At 47.6% G+C, this 16,836-nt stretch overlaps 6 non-coding genes across 6 annotated transcripts; all 6 read left to right on the top strand.

Moving 5' to 3' along the window:
- The first annotated feature begins 41 nt into the window (after positions 1-41).
- On the top strand, positions 42-248 carry LOC126356842 (small nucleolar RNA U3). The gene has a single exon (XR_007565859.1). It is a non-coding gene; the product is annotated as a small nucleolar RNA U3 (small nucleolar RNA).
- A 936-nt stretch (positions 249-1,184) lies between these two features.
- LOC126357021 (U5 spliceosomal RNA) lies at positions 1,185-1,303 on the top strand. The gene has a single exon (XR_007566016.1). It is a non-coding gene; the product is annotated as a U5 spliceosomal RNA (small nuclear RNA).
- A 2,575-nt stretch (positions 1,304-3,878) lies between these two features.
- LOC126356840 (small nucleolar RNA U3) lies at positions 3,879-4,085 on the top strand. The gene has a single exon (XR_007565858.1). It is a non-coding gene; the product is annotated as a small nucleolar RNA U3 (small nucleolar RNA).
- A 936-nt stretch (positions 4,086-5,021) lies between these two features.
- Positions 5,022-5,140, top strand: LOC126357020 (U5 spliceosomal RNA). Its single transcript, XR_007566015.1, has one exon. It is a non-coding gene; the product is annotated as a U5 spliceosomal RNA (small nuclear RNA).
- Positions 5,141-13,163: 8,023 nt separating this feature from the next.
- On the top strand, positions 13,164-13,370 carry LOC126356839 (small nucleolar RNA U3). Its single transcript, XR_007565857.1, has one exon. It is a non-coding gene; the product is annotated as a small nucleolar RNA U3 (small nucleolar RNA).
- A 936-nt stretch (positions 13,371-14,306) lies between these two features.
- Positions 14,307-14,425, top strand: LOC126357019 (U5 spliceosomal RNA). Its single transcript, XR_007566014.1, has one exon. It is a non-coding gene; the product is annotated as a U5 spliceosomal RNA (small nuclear RNA).
- Positions 14,426-16,836: the final 2,411 nt, after the last annotated feature.

Here is a 16,836-nt window from a genome sequence, read left to right as displayed (position 1 = left end):
GGTCTCGTGGCATAAGTAGCGAGCGGTGATAGCTTGCAAGCAAGATCATACTTCACAGGATCATTTCTGTAGTATGTCTTCAACTCTCTCTAGTTCAAAGCTGGAGTAGACGCAACCACGATGATGAGTGGTAGCACTGTCCCTGAGCGTGAGGCATGCGACCGAGATTCATTGCATCTTGGTTGTAATCGATGATCGTTCACCACATTCTGAGGGATGTGGGAAGGGAGTAGCGCTTTCCGAGTGGTGGTTTTATTATAGATCAGAAGCATAAGTCATACTTTCGGTATCGTGACCCGCCGCGTTGCAGAAATGTTGTGGAAGGACTTTGATTGCGACATGTCATGAAAGCCTTGCGGAAGTTTCCCGAGTGGCACGGTGACGAGCCAGTTGATTTGTCCTGCTGCAAGTGCTAGGATTGGATGACAACGACGTACTTTGAGTTACAAGAATGAGTGAGCAGCACAAGCAGAGTGCAATTGATGACCATAAAAAGCTGACACACAACACAGTCTTGATAATGACCACTAATGCATGATGTACGAAACAATCAGGAGCAGCACGTTTGGCTAGAAAACATGAATTGAGTGATTTGCAAGGCACTGTTACCAGCAAGAAGGAATGCATGAAATTCGCAAATGAATAAGACTGGTTCAAATACTATCGACAGAAATTTTGTTTCTGTTGTCAGCTAGTATTAGTTGTGTGGGAGCAGGGGATATTTCCCTTGCACTACACATCTACATACACGTTGCGTCTGATGTGGCCTAGTTTCGCGTACAAAGAACTATCTAGTTGTCAGTTTTTTCAGTGAACGAGTGTGGTGGGGAGGAGAGAGATTAGTGTTAGATGCAGAGCACTGCGGGCAGTTGTGTGCCGAACGTTGTATGTCAAACGGTGGGTCGCCGACAGGAATTAGGCGTGCTGCCATCTGGCGGCAGGTGAGGTAATGAAGCAGCTTGGATGGTGACAGAAATGATGAAAATAGTTATGTAAAGAGTAATAGCGACCTCATTTGGCAGACACGTATTTCAGCGTTGGCAGTTAGTTTTGCGGTTTGTGCTTGCATAACACTGGAAGTCTGTTGACGGTAGAGAAGTGGACAAGAGGGAAAGGATTTTCCGCGTTCTCGCGCAGAAGTACTAGAGAAGCAGCCATAAGTATGGAAGTGAGTGCGTTGATCGGCACTCTGGTTTCCCTTCAAATCGAATAAATCTTTCGCCTTTTACTAAAGATTTCCGTGGAGGGGAACATTAAATGAGTCTGTAATGTATTTTTCGTAGTGCTCGGCTATTGCTGAGCCACAATCACAAGTAAAACGTAATGTAAGCAATAATGTGTGTAAATAGGAAGAGGTAGATTGTGTTGTGTGGAGTAGCGGAGCACGTTGGATCAGGTAGATGTTTTTGCTTGATTTGAAATTGTAACAGGCCATGTCGCAGTATAATGAAACAAGTACATTTGCCCTGAAATGGCGTGCAGTGTGTTAGACGATAGTGTAAAGAGAAAGAGAGCTATTTAATGTCTGAGTTGTATAAATGGCAGGAGACTAATCTGGAAATAGCATAAAGGAATTGTAATGTGAGTGGTGCTTGCGATAATGTATGGCAGGCAATATTGTGCAGAGGTGAAGGTGAATGCTTTGTATTGTGAAGAGTTGTTACATTTGTGTGTGTGTGTGTGTGAGGCACAAGAGGCATAATTGTGGAAACTCTTGGTGAACGCTTTCTATACCTCAGTGCTATATGGTTTAGTGTTTATTTGCACTTTAATTGCACAACAGCATATAAGCTGATATTTGGAAGTGAATGATGAATGATAGGCGTTGTAAGTAATACTGGTATGTGATTAGTAGATTGAGTTTTGAAACCCAAAATTATTTTTACTGCACAAGTTTGTGATTTGTGGGTATGGTGTGAGTGAGATTTGGGTTGAAGATGGTGGATAGTTGGTCAGGATGAGTATTTCAATTGTTTTCAAGAGAGTGGATAATAGTGGCACTGGATTGTTGCCATAATATGGCATTGGTTGTTTGTTCATAACAATGTACTCAGTTTTGTAGAAGATGTAGGTGGGAGGGAGACATTTGTTGAATATGACATAGATAGCTGGAAATGAATAGAGTAGCAATTTCCTGCTAGGTGTAGTTTGGGTATGATGTGATGTGCCTCAGTGAGATGTAAATCTTGAAATTGAAGGGTTGTTCCTAGGTACAGTCTTGGAAACTATGTATCTGCTGTTGACTCCAATGTTTTCAAGATTACTGGTGTACAAAATTGGCCAGACTTTGCAGTTTCTTCTTCAGTAAATCAGTGGAAGGTGGTGCAGATAATGGTAAAAATGTTCATAGTGTCCTGTGAGTTGTTGATGCTGCTTGTCTTTTTTGATTGACCCAGCCATACACAGAGGTGGTGCATACTTGGCTTGAGAAGAGTTAATGATGAAATACCAGGACAGTGCTCACAACGAAGCTCCTTCCCCTGCATTGTAGTTTCCCTCCTCAGGTATAGAGTGACATGATATTGGCAGAGGATGTGGAGATAATCACTTTGATCAGGCTGTTTGTGGTTTGAAGGCTCTTTTACCAGAATCCGTTCATGGTGATAACTGTGTTCTCTGGTGGAACATGATGAGAACATTGTGTGAAGTGCATAGAAGTAGCTATTTGAGTATGTATGAAAATGTCAGGCAACCACTGTTACTCCTAAATTTCTGTGGAATTAAGTTTTCTGTGTGTGTTTGAAAATCCCAGAGGTTCAAGTTGGCTGTTTATATGTTGCAAGCGAAAAAGTTTTTGAGTAAACTGGGGCACTAGCATTAGTTCCCTGTTCACTGTGACAAGGAAGCTAGTATAAAAAGTAGTTTTGTGGTTTTGTTTGCAAAGAAGTGCTCATGGGATGAAAGCACTGCTTGCGATTATTCTGAGATTGATGGCGGGATTGCTAAACATCTAGAGTTTTAGTAAGGGGCTAGTCGGAGTAGTTATATAGTTGTAAAATTATTTGATATTTGATGAGAAATTTCTTTATTCATAGCACATGGGCCATCATAGTTGAAGCATAAAGATGGGCATGGTATGCGTATAATGTCCTGACAGTGATGTTCATAGAGACTTGTTGTATACTTTGATTCTTCATCTGTTTAACAGTAACATTAAGAAATGTATTAGTGGAGCAAGTAGCTGTGAAATTACTGGTGTATGACTGATAGTATGGACGTGATGCTGAATGGAAGTGTTTGTTTAGCTGTGGGTGTTTTCATAATTGCCATGTGAGGAAAAGCAATACTCGTGGTAGGCGAAAAGAGATACAGAGAGAAACACATTAATTGCGTGTAGCGTGTATCAGCAGCTGTTGGGCGGGGTATCAAGTAAGACGCAAGGTGAAGCGAAAGAGGAAGTGGCCAAATATCGACAAGAGTTGGCACTGTTAGGGCGAGGTGAATACGCTATTGCGGTGCGAAAATTTTCGAAGAGAGAGGCGGTTTTAAAGAAAGCACAAGTGTCCTATGACTGCCCTCTTGTGTGTTTCTCTTTCAGTGACTATTTGGCATGTCTGCTTGCGCCATAGAATGCTACTGTATGTGCCCCAGGCCCCCATCTAGCGGCCGGAGCTGCAAGCGGTGTTTACATACAGTCTCGCCTGAGGCAATGGTCTCTGATTTCGGATGCAAAAAGCACTGGTAGCGCACAGAATAGTTGAGTGAGGAAAGGTTAGATCATGGCGGCCAAATAGGAGTAGAACTAGGTTCTTTGCAGAATGTCCGAGCTTAAGTAATTCTTCGATAAGTAAATCGCGAATGTGAAGAGTGTGTCGTATTCTCGTAGGGCGTGTTGACGGTCTCGTGGCATAAGTAGCGAGCGGTGATAGCTTGCAAGCAAGATCATACTTCACAGGATCATTTCTGTAGTATGTCTTCAACTCTCTCTAGTTCAAAGCTGGAGTAGACGCAACCACGATGATGAGTGGTAGCACTGTCCCTGAGCGTGAGGCATGCGACCGAGATTCATTGCATCTTGGTTGTAATCGATGATCGTTCACCACATTCTGAGGGATGTGGGAAGGGAGTAGCGCTTTCCGAGTGGTGGTTTTATTATAGATCAGAAGCATAAGTCATACTTTCGGTATCGTGACCCGCCGCGTTGCAGAAATGTTGTGGAAGGACTTTGATTGCGACATGTCATGAAAGCCTTGCGGAAGTTTCCCGAGTGGCACGGTGACGAGCCAGTTGATTTGTCCTGCTGCAAGTGCTAGGATTGGATGACAACGACGTACTTTGAGTTACAAGAATGAGTGAGCAGCACAAGCAGAGTGCAATTGATGACCATAAAAAGCTGACACACAACACAGTCTTGATAATGACCACTAATGCATGATGTACGAAACAATCAGGAGCAGCACGTTTGGCTAGAAAACATGAATTGAGTGATTTGCAAGGCACTGTTACCAGCAAGAAGGAATGCATGAAATTCGCAAATGAATAAGACTGGTTCAAATACTATCGACAGAAATTTTGTTTCTGTTGTCAGCTAGTATTAGTTGTGTGGGAGCAGGGGATATTTCCCTTGCACTACACATCTACATACACGTTGCGTCTGATGTGGCCTAGTTTCGCGTACAAAGAACTATCTAGTTGTCAGTTTTTTCAGTGAACGAGTGTGGTGGGGAGGAGAGAGATTAGTGTTAGATGCAGAGCACTGCGGGCAGTTGTGTGCCGAACGTTGTATGTCAAACGGTGGGTCGCCGACAGGAATTAGGCGTGCTGCCATCTGGCGGCAGGTGAGGTAATGAAGCAGCTTGGATGGTGACAGAAATGATGAAAATAGTTATGTAAAGAGTAATAGCGACCTCATTTGGCAGACACGTATTTCAGCGTTGGCAGTTAGTTTTGCGGTTTGTGCTTGCATAACACTGGAAGTCTGTTGACGGTAGAGAAGTGGACAAGAGGGAAAGAATTTTCCGCGTTCTCGCGCAGAAGTACTAGAGAAGCAGCCATAAGTATGGAAGTGAGTGCGTTGATCGGCACTCTGGTTTCCCTTCAAATCGAATAAATCTTTCGCCTTTTACTAAAGATTTCCGTGGAGGGGAACATTAAATGAGTCTGTAATGTATTTTTCGTAGTGCTCGGCTATTGCTGAGCCACAATCACAAGTAAAACGTAATGTAAGCAATAATGTGTGTAAATAGGAAGAGGTAGATTGTGTTGTGTGGAGTAGCGGAGCACGTTGGATCAGGTAGATGTTTTTGCTTGATTTGAAATTGTAACAGGCCATGTCGCAGTATAATGAAACAAGTACATTTGCCCTGAAATGGCGTGCAGTGTCCATTCTTCGGCGGACCTCGGAAGAGTTCCGCCCTTCGATACCTTGCAGAGTACTGCTACGTATCGAAGTGCTAGGGCTTCGCAGAAGTCGCAGTCGCAGTCGCAGTCGCAGTTCCGGAACCGCCAGCAGCAGCAGCAGCAGCAGCAGCAGTTTCCAGTGCCGCCAGTTTTGCAGTAGCAGTCGTCGCCGGACCCAGCCGCAGCTTCCGGACCCAGCCGCCGCCGCCGCCGCCGCCGCCGCAGCTTCCGGCCCCCGCCGCCGCCGCCGCCGCCGCCGCCGCCGCAGCTTCCGGCCCCCGCCGCCGCCGCCGCCGCCGCCGCCGCCGCCAGGACCCAGTGCTTCGTCTTCCTCTCCTGCTTTCGTTGTCGTCGCTATTCTCGTCTTCGTCTTTGCCTTCATCCTTTCGCTCCTCGACGTCTCTCATCTGTCATCTGTAATCTGTTCCTGACTTTGTCCCTTGTCTGTCCCCATTCTTCTTTTCTGTGTTTCCAGTTTTCCTTACTGCCATCATGACCACCCCCACCACCACCGCCACTACCACCGCCATCGTCTATACGACGCCCTCCCTCGCTGCCACTACTCTTACTTGGTGTGCTCAGTCGCCCCCGTCCTACTATATCCCGCCCCTCCTCACCTTTCCCACCCCAGCTCCCTTTGTCGCCCCATCCCCTGCTCCTTCTCCCCAAGCCTCCACACACGACCCCTTTCCCCCACTCCCCCACACCACTCATGCGGCCCCTGCCAGGGTTGTGTCTCGTCGGGCTACGACCCATGCCGCACCATCGCCGGCGCCAGCACCACCACCTGCAGCAGCGCCACAACCAGCAGCAGCACCAACAGCAGCACCAACAGCAGCACCAGCACCAGCACCGACACCGGGACCTGCCGCTTCCCGTCATCTCCCCGTCACTCCAGTGCCCCACGCCTCCTCCCATCCTGTCCCCGCTGTTAAGCGTCCCAGTGGCACCCCCGCCTCCTCTGCACCCAAGAAGTCCCAGCATCTTCCCCCTCCCCCACCCCTAGATGCCATGGATGTCTCCCCTCCAGCCCCCTCTACTTCCTCTTCTAACTCCCCCTCCTACAAGTATCTCCTCTCCCGTCCTGATCCCTCTCTCCTGGAGGCCCGCAACCTGACCTTGCTCCTCCGCCAATACTTCCCTGCAGCCCCCATCTCCCTTCTTACCCCCCGTAGGGACTCTGTCTTGATCACCTCCCCAAGCCCTACCCTACACTCCGACATCCTCTCCCGAATTCCTCTCACCCGATTTGGACCTAATGCCTCCCTTGCCCCTGCTCCTTCCCCTTCCTCCCCCCGTCAACCCCAACCCCCACGTCGCCCGCCGACCCTCACCGCCGTGATCACTCGGCTTAGCCCGACGATCACGGAGGAAGAGGTGCTGGCGGAGTTGAAGGCCCACCCGTACCTGGAGGTGCGAGCTGTTCGCCGCATTTTCAACTCTGCGGGCCCCACTCGCCTTATGCGAGTTTTCTCCGAACACGCTCCCTCCATCGACCATCTCCTTAAGGAGGGTGCCCTCCTCTTCCACCGCCGGTATAAGGTTGACCCCTCCCGCTCCCCACCACAATCCATTCGCTGCCAGAGGTGTCTGCGTTATAACGCACACCCAACATCAGAGTGCCGCGAGGCCCCAGTCTGCCCGCATTGTAAGCAAGCGCACTTCCTCCGGCAGTGCCCCAACCTTCAGTCTCCTCCCTCCTGCAATACCTGCAACCTCCAACACCCTACCTACTCCCAGAAATGCAAGGCTCGACCTCCTCCATCCGCTCCTGAACTCACTGTTCCTCTCCGCCCTTTGGATGACCCCACCCCTCCTGGCAATTCCCTCCGTCCTCCCCCCACCGCAGAGGACATCATCAGGTTCGTCACAATAGTGCTCCAGAACGTCCATCCCTTTCAGCGTCCCCACACCCTCCACCAGATTTCCCTCGCTGCCCGTTCCGTGTTCCACCTCAACACCTACGCCACCTATTCCCACAACCAGGCCCATTTCACCTTCTCCCGTCTCGACACCCTCGTTTAAATTCCCATTATGGCACGACAGCACCGTATCCTGTTCAATAACATCCGCTCCCTTCCCACCAACAAGCACCTCCTTATGCATACCCTTACGACCCACCGTGTGGATGCCTTCCTTCTGAACGAAACCTTTCTTCAGCCCCACCACACCGTCCACACCTCGCCCTACCTCCTTCACCGGTCTGACAATCCACTCCAGATAGCGCGTGGCGGAGTTGCCATTGGCCACCACCGCCAGATCCCTGTCCGGCTCCAACCCCTCCTTCCTGACCCCACAGAACACTTGATCCTTAGTCTCTTCTTCCCCGGCCTTACCCTTACCTGTGCCACCATCTATGTCCGCCCCGCTGCACCTATTCCTTTCGACTTCCTTTCCCACATCGACCGTACCTTCTCCTCCTACGTGATCGCCGCCGACCTTAACATCCATAGTCGTTCTGCCGCCCAGTTACGGCGGTGGCATCGGTTCCTTGCCACCCTCCAAGGCGACGTCCTTCCAATTCCCCAACACACCCGCCCTGAATCCAATACCACTCCCGATGTCGTCCTAGCCTCCCCCACCCTGCTTGGCCGCATAGCGGTGGACGTCCTTGATCCCATTGGCAGTGACCATCTCCCTGTCCTCCTCACTGTATCAGACGGTCGTCGCCCCCGTCCCGACCCGCGCCATGACCCTCCCCCGAAATATGTCCATGACTACTCCCGTGCCAACTGGAATGCCTACCGGGACTCCCTTGCTCTCCAGGTCGATAGCCACCCCCTCACCTACCACCAACCTGATGACGTTACCCGTGCTGCCTCCTTTCTCCAGCAGACCTTGTCTGAGGCCGTGGAGGCCCACGTCCCTACCATTGCCATCCATCCGCACCGCCCCACCTTACCCCCACAGGCCGTCCTTCTCCTGCGTGAATCCCGCCGGCTCTACCGTGCCTTCCTTCACACACGTGACCAGGACACACTACGACGCCACCGGCAACTACAGCGACACATCAGGAACTTACTCACGGCAAAGAAACGCCGGGACTGGCGACAGACATGCACCCGTCTTAATGCCACCTTACCTATCAACTCGTCCAAGTACTGGTCGGCCTTCCGCCGCCTTACCGGATCTAAACCCTCTCCCTACTACCCTCTCCTTCATGATGACCACCCCTTCCCTGATGCCCTTAGTAAGGCCAACCATTTCGCCTCCTACCTCTCCGATATCCTTACCATCCCTGACGATCCCCAGTTCGATTATTCCCTCTTTCCTGATGTCCGTGATCGAACTGATACCTCTGTCCCCCCGCTTGCTCCTGGCTTCCAGTACTTGGACAACATCACACACACAGAACTAAATACCCCAATCACCACTCAAGATATCATTGCTACACTTCGCCCTAAACGCAACACTGCTCCCGGTCACGATCGTGTTACTTACCGTCACCTCCGTGAAGCTCCTGCCTCCTTCCTCTCCACATTGGCCAGGCTCTACAATGTGGTCCTGTCCACCGGCTACTACCCCGACCTGTGGAAAACCTCCCGGATCCTGATGTTCCTCAAGCCCGACAAACCGCCTTCCGCTGTCTCCTCCTACCGTCCCATCAGCCTTACCTCGGTCTTCAGCAAGGTCCTGGAATCCATTCTTACCCGCCGCCTACACAAGCACCTTCACCAACACCGCCTCCTCCCCCCTACCCAATGTGGCTTTCGGCCGTCCTTCTCAGCCGATGACCTCCTCCTTCACCTCACTCACCTCCTCTCCGAACAACTCAATTCCCGTCGTTCCGCCATCTTCCTTTCCCTCGACCTCGAACGCGCATATGACCGTGTGTGGCATTCCGGTCTCCTTTTCAAGCTCCAAACCTTTGCTCTTCCTCTCAACTATGTCCGTCTGGTCGCTTCCTTCCTTTCCCACCGTCCTTCCTATGTCACCATCCACAACACTGATTCCTACACCTTCTACCCCTCCGCCGGTGTGCCCCAAGGTTCCGTCCTTTCCCCTCTTCTCTACCTCCTTTACACGGCAGACATGCCTCCACCTGCACCTCCCCTACACCTTCTCCAGTACGCCGATGACACTGCCTTCCTTGCCCTCGCTCCCACCCTGCAACGCTCCCAGCACCTTCTCCAATCCTATCTTGACCGGTTCACCACTTGGTGTAACCAGTGGTTGCTCAAGGTCAATCCTTCCAAGACCCAGGCGATCATTGTAGGCAAAACCACTCGTTCCTTCCGTCTCCTTGATTTCTATCTTACTGTTTATGGCCGTCCCATCACCCTCACACCTACTCTCAAGTACCTTGGTGTCACCCTCGACCGTCGCCTCTCCTGGAACCCACATCTCCGGACGATCCAAGCCAAGGCACGCTCCCGCCTCCGCCTCCTTAAGCTCCTTTCTGGCCGTACATGGGGTCTGGACCCTTCCACCATCCTCTACACCTACAAGTCCCTCATCCGTCCTATCCTTTGCTATGCTCATCCCGCCTGGATCTCTGCCCCTCCTACCTTCTACAAGTCCATTCAGATCCTAGAACGCCATGCGCTCCGCCTCGCCTATCGCATCCGTCTCCCTTCCCCCACGCGGATCCTCTATGACCTGATTCCCTTCCCGCACCTCCTCCTTTTCCTCGAACGGTTACGGATCCTCTACACCTCCCGCAAGCTTGATCCTCCACACCCTCTTGTCTCTCCCATCCTCTCCCACCCCAACCCGCTGCCGCGCCTGCATTCCTATATCCCACCTGCTCTCCATCTTTACACCCTCCACACCCTCTCCCTCGGTGGCTTCCGTCAACTCCCCCTCCCTGATGATGCCCTCCTCCCCTCCATCTACCCCTCCTACCAACTTTGAGCCTTACCTTCCCTCTCCTCTCCTTTTCCTGTGGGCACCCTCTCTCCCTTCTCTCCCTCCCTCCCCTCCCCTTTCTCCTTGGGCTTCCACTCCCCCTACCCTCCCCCTTCTCCTCCATCCCTCTCCTCCACTGGCATCTTCCCCTCCCCCTCTCTCTCCTCTTCCCCACACCTTTTCCCCTTGGCAGGCCACGACTCTGCTGTCTTCCATCAGTTACTTTCATCGTCCTACGCCGAAGACCATCGCATGTGTTTGTGCCTCGACTCTCCTGCAGTGTGTTTGTGTTTCGTCGTTTGTGCTCCGCTGGTTCACGTGTGGCCATCTGCCATCTGCGTTTGTGCACCGTGTTTCTCCGCTTTTATCCATTGTGCTACGCACGTGACCGACTCCGTTTTAACTCTGTTTTGTCTACTGTTTGTACCCCGCCGTCTTGATTGTTTTTATATCTCACTCATCTCTGTTCTGTGTATACTCTGAGGCCGAAGAGCGGCATACTTGGTCCGCTGCCGGCCTACCTGTTTGTCACAGGTATTAAAATCACAATAAAGGAAAAAAAAAAAAAAAAAAAAAAGCGTGCAGTGTGTTAGACGATAGTGTAAAGAGAAAGAGAGCTATTTAATGTCTGAGTTGTATAAATGGCAGGAGACTAATCTGGAAATAGCATAAAGGAATTGTAATGTGAGTGGTGCTTGCGATAATGTATGGCAGGCAATATTGTGCAGAGGTGAAGGTGAATGCTTTGTATTGTGAAGAGTTGTTACATTTGTGTGTGTGTGAGGCACAAGAGGCATAATTGTGGAAACTCTTGGTGAACGCTTTCTATACCTCAGTGCTATATGGTTTAGTGTTTATTTGCACTTTAATTGCACAACAGCATATAAGCTGATATTTGGAAGTGAATGATGAATGATAGGCGTTGTAAGTAATACTGGTATGTGATTAGTAGATTGAGTTTTGAAACCCAAAATTATTTTTACTGCACAAGTTTGTGATTTGTGGGTATGGTGTGAGTGAGATTTGGGTTGAAGATGGTGGATAGTTGGTCAGGATGAGTATTTCAATTGTTTTCAAGAGAGTGGATAATAGTGGCACTGGATTGTTGCCATAATATGGCATTGGTTGTTTGTTCATAACAATGTACTCAGTTTTGTAGAAGATGTAGGTGGGAGGGAGACATTTGTTGAATATGACATAGATAGCTGGAAATGAATAGAGTAGCAATTTCCTGCTAGGTGTAGTTTGGGTATGATGTGATGTGCCTCAGTGAGATGTAAATCTTGAAATTGAAGGGTTGTTCCTAGGTACAGTCTTGGAAACTATGTATCTGCTGTTGACTCCAATGTTTTCAAGATTACTGGTGTACAAAATTGGCCAGACTTTGCAGTTTCTTCTTCAGTAAATCAGTGGAAGGTGGTGCAGATAATGGTAAAAATGTTCATAGTGTCCTGTGAGTTGTTGATGCTGCTTGTCTTTTTTGATTGACCCAGCCATACACAGAGGTGGTGCATACTTGGCTTGAGAAGAGTTAATGATGAAATACCAGGACAGTGCTCACAACGAAGCTCCTTCCCCTGCATTGTAGTTTCCCTCCTCAGGTATAGAGTGACATGATATTGGCAGAGGATGTGGAGATAATCACTTTGATCAGGCTGTTTGTGGTTTGAAGGCTCTTTTACCAGAATCCGTTCATGGTGATAACTGTGTTCTCTGGTGGAACATGATGAGAACATTGTGTGAAGTGCATAGAAGTAGCTATTTGAGTATGTATGAAAATGTCAGGCAACCACTGTTACTCCTAAATTTCTGTGGAATTAAGTTTTCTGTGTGTGTTTGAAAATCCCAGAGGTTCAAGTTGGCTGTTTATATGTTGCAAGCGAAAAAGTTTTTGAGTAAACTGGGGCACTAGCATTAGTTCCCTGTTCACTGTGACAAGGAAGCTAGTATAAAAAGTAGTTTTGTGGTTTTGTTTGCAAAGAAGTGCTCATGGGATGAAAGCACTGCTTGCGATTATTCTGAGATTGATGGCGGGATTGCTAAACATCTAGAGTTTTAGTAAGGGGCTAGTCGGAGTAGTTATATAGTTGTAAAATTATTTGATATTTGATGAGAAATTTCTTTATTCATAGCACATGGGCCATCATAGTTGAAGCATAAAGATGGGCATGGTATGCGTATAATGTCCTGACAGTGATGTTCATAGAGACTTGTTGTATACTTTGATTCTTCATCTGTTTAACAGTAACATTAAGAAATGTATTAGTGGAGCAAGTAGCTGTGAAATTACTGGTGTATGACTGATAGTATGGACGTGATGCTGAATGGAAGTGTTTGTTTAGCTGTGGGTGTTTTCATAATTGCCATGTGAGGAAAAGCAATACTCGTGGTAGGCGAAAAGAGATACAGAGAGAAACACATTAATTGCGTGTAGCGTGTATCAGCAGCTGTTGGGCGGGGTATCAAGTAAGACGCAAGGTGAAGCGAAAGAGGAAGTGGCCAAATATCGACAAGAGTTGGCACTGTTAGGGCGAGGTGAATACGCTATTGCGGTGCGAAAATTTTCGAAGAGAGAGGCGGTTTTAAAGAAAGCACAAGTGTCCTATGACTGCCCTCTTGTGTGTTTCTCTTTCAGTGACTATTTGGCATGTCTGCTTGCGCCATAGAATGCTACTGTATGTGCCCCAGGCCCCCATCTAGCGGCCGGAGCTGCAAGCGGTGTTTACATACAGTCTCGCCTGAGGCAATGGTCTCTGATTTCGGATGCAAAAAGCACTGGTAGCGCACAGAATAGTTGAGTGAGGAAAGGTTAGATCATGGCGGCCAAATAGGAGTAGAACTAGGTTCTTTGCAGAATGTCCGAGCTTAAGTAATTCTTCGATAAGTAAATCGCGAATGTGAAGAGTGTGTCGTATTCTCGTAGGGCGTGTTGACGGTCTCGTGGCATAAGTAGCGAGCGGTGATAGCTTGCAAGCAAGATCATACTTCACAGGATCATTTCTGTAGTATGTCTTCAACTCTCTCTAGTTCAAAGCTGGAGTAGACGCAACCACGATGATGAGTGGTAGCACTGTCCCTGAGCGTGAGGCATGCGACCGAGATTCATTGCATCTTGGTTGTAATCGATGATCGTTCACCACATTCTGAGGGATGTGGGAAGGGAGTAGCGCTTTCCGAGTGGTGGTTTTATTATAGATCAGAAGCATAAGTCATACTTTCGGTATCGTGACCCGCCGCGTTGCAGAAATGTTGTGGAAGGACTTTGATTGCGACATGTCATGAAAGCCTTGCGGAAGTTTCCCGAGTGGCACGGTGACGAGCCAGTTGATTTGTCCTGCTGCAAGTGCTAGGATTGGATGACAACGACGTACTTTGAGTTACAAGAATGAGTGAGCAGCACAAGCAGAGTGCAATTGATGACCATAAAAAGCTGACACACAACACAGTCTTGATAATGACCACTAATGCATGATGTACGAAACAATCAGGAGCAGCACGTTTGGCTAGAAAACATGAATTGAGTGATTTGCAAGGCACTGTTACCAGCAAGAAGGAATGCATGAAATTCGCAAATGAATAAGACTGGTTCAAATACTATCGACAGAAATTTTGTTTCTGTTGTCAGCTAGTATTAGTTGTGTGGGAGCAGGGGATATTTCCCTTGCACTACACATCTACATACACGTTGCGTCTGATGTGGCCTAGTTTCGCGTACAAAGAACTATCTAGTTGTCAGTTTTTTCAGTGAACGAGTGTGGTGGGGAGGAGAGAGATTAGTGTTAGATGCAGAGCACTGCGGGCAGTTGTGTGCCGAACGTTGTATGTCAAACGGTGGGTCGCCGACAGGAATTAGGCGTGCTGCCATCTGGCGGCAGGTGAGGTAATGAAGCAGCTTGGATGGTGACAGAAATGATGAAAATAGTTATGTAAAGAGTAATAGCGACCTCATTTGGCAGACACGTATTTCAGCGTTGGCAGTTAGTTTTGCGGTTTGTGCTTGCATAACACTGGAAGTCTGTTGACGGTAGAGAAGTGGACAAGAGGGAAAGAATTTTCCGCGTTCTCGCGCAGAAGTACTAGAGAAGCAGCCATAAGTATGGAAGTGAGTGCGTTGATCGGCACTCTGGTTTCCCTTCAAATCGAATAAATCTTTCGCCTTTTACTAAAGATTTCCGTGGAGGGGAACATTAAATGAGTCTGTAATGTATTTTTCGTAGTGCTCGGCTATTGCTGAGCCACAATCACAAGTAAAACGTAATGTAAGCAATAATGTGTGTAAATAGGAAGAGGTAGATTGTGTTGTGTGGAGTAGCGGAGCACGTTGGATCAGGTAGATGTTTTTGCTTGATTTGAAATTGTAACAGGCCATGTCGCAGTATAATGAAACAAGTACATTTGCCCTGAAATGGCGTGCAGTGTGTTAGACGATAGTGTAAAGAGAAAGAGAGCTATTTAATGTCTGAGTTGTATAAATGGCAGGAGACTAATCTGGAAATAGCATAAAGGAATTGTAATGTGAGTGGTGCTTGCGATAATGTATGGCAGGCAATATTGTGCAGAGGTGAAGGTGAATGCTTTGTATTGTGAAGAGTTGTTACATTTGTGTGTGTGTGAGGCACAAGAGGCATAATTGTGGAAACTCTTGGTGAACGCTTTCTATACCTCAGTGCTATATGGTTTAGTGTTTATTTGCACTTTAATTGCACAACAGCATATAAGCTGATATTTGGAAGTGAATGATGAATGATAGGCGTTGTAAGTAATACTGGTATGTGATTAGTAGATTGAGTTTTGAAACCCAAAATTATTTTTACTGCACAAGTTTGTGATTTGTGGGTATGGTGTGAGTGAGATTTGGGTTGAAGATGGTGGATAGTTGGTCAGGATGAGTATTTCAATTGTTTTCAAGAGAGTGGATAATAGTGGCACTGGATTGTTGCCATAATATGGCATTGGTTGTTTGTTCATAACAATGTACTCAGTTTTGTAGAAGATGTAGGTGGGAGGGAGACATTTGTTGAATATGACATAGATAGCTGGAAATGAATAGAGTAGCAATTTCCTGCTAGGTGTAGTTTGGGTATGATGTGATGTGCCTCAGTGAGATGTAAATCTTGAAATTGAAGGGTTGTTCCTAGGTACAGTCTTGGAAACTATGTATCTGCTGTTGACTCCAATGTTTTCAAGATTACTGGTGTACAAAATTGGCCAGACTTTGCAGTTTCTTCTTCAGTAAATCAGTGGAAGGTGGTGCAGATAATGGTAAAAATGTTCATAGTGTCCTGTGAGTTGTTGATGCTGCTTGTCTTTTTTGATTGACCCAGCCATACACAGAGGTGGTGCACACTTGGCTTGAGAAGAGTTAATGATGAAATACCAGGACAGTGCTCACAACGAAGCTCCTTCCCCTGCATTGTAGTTTCCCTCCTCAGGTATAGAGTGACATGATATTGGCAGAGGATGTGGAGATAATCACTTTGATCAGGCTGTTTGTGGTTTGAAGGCTCTTTTACCAGAATCCGTTCATGGTGATAACTGTGTTCTCTGGTGGAACATGATGAGAACATTGTGTGAAGTGCATAGAAGTAGCTATTTGAGTATGTATGAAAATGTCAGGCAACCACTGTTACTCCTAAATTTCTGTGGAATTAAGTTTTCTGTGTGTGTTTGAAAATCCCAGAGGTTCAAGTTGGCTGTTTATATGTTGCAAGCGAAAAAGTTTTTGAGTAAACTGGGGCACTAGCATTAGTTCCCTGTTCACTGTGACAAGGAAGCTAGTATAAAAAGTAGTTTTGTGGTTTTGTTTGCAAAGAAGTGCTCATGGGATGAAAGCACTGCTTGCGATTATTCTGAGATTGATGGCGGGATTGCTAAACATCTAGAGTTTTAGTAAGGGGCTAGTCGGAGTAGTTATATAGTTGTAAAATTATTTGATATTTGATGAGAAATTTCTTTATTCATAGCACATGGGCCATCATAGTTGAAGCATAAAGATGGGCATGGTATGCGTATAATGTCCTGACAGTGATGTTCATAGAGACTTGTTGTATACTTTGATTCTTCATCTGTTTAACAGTAACATTAAGAAATGTATTAGTGGAGCAAGTAGCTGTGAAATTACTGGTGTATGACTGATAGTATGGACGTGATGCTGAATGGAAGTGTTTGTTTAGCTGTGGGTGTTTTCATAATTGCCATGTGAGGAAAAGCAATACTCGTGGTAGGCGAAAAGAGATACAGAGAGAAACACATTAATTGCGTGTAGCGTGTATCAGCAGCTGTTGGGCGGGGTATCAAGTAAGACGCAAGGTGAAGCGAAAGAGGAAGTGGCCAAATATCGACAAGAGTTGGCACTGTTAGGGCGAGGTGAATACGCTATTGCGGTGCGAAAATTTTCGAAGAGAGAGGCGGTTTTAAAGAAAGCACAAGTGTCCTATGACTGCCCTCTTGTGTGTTTCTCTTTCAGTGACTATTTGGCATGTCTGCTTGCGCCATAGAATGCTACTGTATGTGCCCCAGGCCCCCATCTAGCGGCCGGAGCTGCAAGCGGTGTTTACATACAGTCTCGCCTGAGGCAATGGTCTCTGATTTCGGATGCAAAAAGCACTGGTAGCGCACAGAATAGTTGAGTGAGGAAAGGTTAGATCA

Source organism: Schistocerca gregaria, chromosome 3 (genome assembly GCF_023897955.1).
Source record: "Schistocerca gregaria isolate iqSchGreg1 chromosome 3, iqSchGreg1.2, whole genome shotgun sequence".
NCBI classification, from domain to species: Eukaryota; Metazoa; Arthropoda; class Insecta; order Orthoptera; family Acrididae; genus Schistocerca; species Schistocerca gregaria.
The sequence above is the reverse complement of the archived record's forward strand: the minus strand, read 5'-3'. Positions and strand labels throughout refer to the sequence as shown.